Source organism: Aristolochia californica, unplaced genomic scaffold, assembly GCF_029961685.1.
Source record: "Aristolochia californica isolate CCGP_79_NKW_82.1479 unplaced genomic scaffold, dmAriCali1.0.hap1 SCAF_4, whole genome shotgun sequence".
In the NCBI taxonomy this organism is placed as follows: domain Eukaryota; kingdom Viridiplantae; phylum Streptophyta; class Magnoliopsida; order Piperales; family Aristolochiaceae; genus Aristolochia; species Aristolochia californica.
Genome location: NW_027182103.1, coordinates 31616281 through 31618209, shown reverse-complemented (window position 1 = coordinate 31618209; position 1929 = coordinate 31616281). Strand labels below are relative to the sequence as shown.

General features: G+C 42.9%; 1 non-coding gene across 1 annotated transcript; it reads left to right on the top strand.

The window, feature by feature from the left end:
• Positions 1–1574: 1574 nt before the first annotated feature.
• On the top strand, positions 1575–1681 carry LOC137964325 (small nucleolar RNA R71). Its single transcript, XR_011115522.1, has one exon. It is a non-coding gene; the product is annotated as a small nucleolar RNA R71 (small nucleolar RNA).
• Positions 1682–1929: the final 248 nt, after the last annotated feature.

The following is a 1929-nucleotide window of genomic DNA, read 5'->3' as shown; positions in this document are numbered from 1 at the left end:
CACATTCAACGAGACCTTAAAATTTGCAAAAGACAACTCCAACTCACCACTTTTACAATGAATGATAGCATTAGATGTGGCTAAGAAGGGACGTCTTAGGATGACAGAAATTTGGTTGGTCACATTGACTAGTGGTTCTATATCAAGAACAATGAAATCAACCGGGAACAGAAATTTGTCTACTTTTATCAAAACATATTCAACTACTCCTCGTGGTATCTTGATAGAACGATCAGCTAGTTGAAGTGTGATGAGGGTAGGCTTCAATTCCCCCAAACCTAATTTCTGGTACACAAAGAAAGGAAGCAAATTCACACTTGCCCCAAAGTCAAGAAAAGCTCTCTGGATGGTATGTTCACCAATGACACATGAAATTGTGGGGCATCCAGGATCTTTAACTTTAGGAGGAGTGTTGTGCTTCAGAATTGAGCTTACATTCTCAGTAAGAAAGACCTTTTTGTTAACATGTTGTTTGCTCTTCTGTGTACAAAGGTCTTTCAAAAATCGGGCATAAGCAGGGACTTGCCTAATATCATCAAGAAGTGGAATGTTAATGTGAACCTTACTAAACAATTCCAATGTTTCATGTATGCTATCTCCTTTCCTAGGTGGGCCCGATAACCTCTGCGGATAAGGAGCTGGTGGGACTTGGTTAGGGATCTACCTCACTGTTGGTGGAGAACTTGGAGGTTCTTCACTCAATGATGTGTCCCCATTGTCATCCTTTGACTCCTTAGACTTAGTGGTCCCTACCCCATTATTCAACTCATGACCACTCCTAAGGGTGGTTATGGCTTTGGCTTGCTCATGGTGGGGATTGGAATTCGACCCACTCTCATATGTGCTTTTGGGTTAATGGTTTGACTCGGGAGTCTATTTTGTGCCTATTCACTCATTTGGCTGGCCAACTGACTCACTTGCATTTCAAGTTTAGTAATGGAGGACTATGTATTCTGCATGAATAATTGAAGTGTATCCTCAAGTGAAGGTTTTTGAGGAATCAATGGTTGTTGAGTGAAGTGTGAGCGCGGAGCTTGGGGTTGATTAAACCCTGGAGGACCCCAACCTGTGGGCCCTTGGACCATGAGAAATTTGGGTGCCTAGGCCAACCCGAATTATATCTTTCCGAAAAAGGATCGTTCCGGTTTGGTCTATGAAAATTCTGGACTGCATTCAAGTCCTCAATGAGCTCCAGGTAGGATGAACTAGATGGACACATTTGTGTGGGATGAGATGAACCAGAGCATATGGCACAGACAGTAGATGGGTTAGGAGTAGGTGAACTCTTGGACACCATAAGGGCATCGATTTTTCTAGTCAACCCCTCAATCTTGGCCATGAGCATGGGTGTTTCACTAACCTCGTAGAGACCCCCTCTTTTGGCTTCGTGGGATCTCCTATCAACATTAAATGACGAACCCCAGTGCTGAGATTGATCACTCAACGTTTCAAAGAAGTCCCATGCCACACTAGCACTCTTACCCATCAAACTCCCACCACTCGTTGCATCTTCCATGGATCTAACCTGGGGTGTAAGACCTTGATAAAAGTATTGCACTAAATGCCATTTCTCAAACCCATGATGTGGACACCTACGGATCAAATCCTTCCATTTCTCCCAAGCCTCATAAAAGTGTTCACCCTCCTGCTACATAAAGTTGGAGATTTCTCTCCTGAGGATTGTAGTTCTCAGAATGGGAAAGTACTTGGACAAAAATTTTGTCACTAATGTGTCCCATGAAGTAATGCTGCCCACCTCCAAGGAATTAAGCCAAGACTTGGCCTTATCCTTAAGCGAAAATGGAAAAAGTCTTAACCGGATAGAGTCATTTGAGAAATTCTGGAATTTGAAAGTCGTACAGATATATAAGAATTCCTTGATGTGGTAATAAGGGTCCTCCTTCTCAACCCCATAGAATGTAGGGAAGA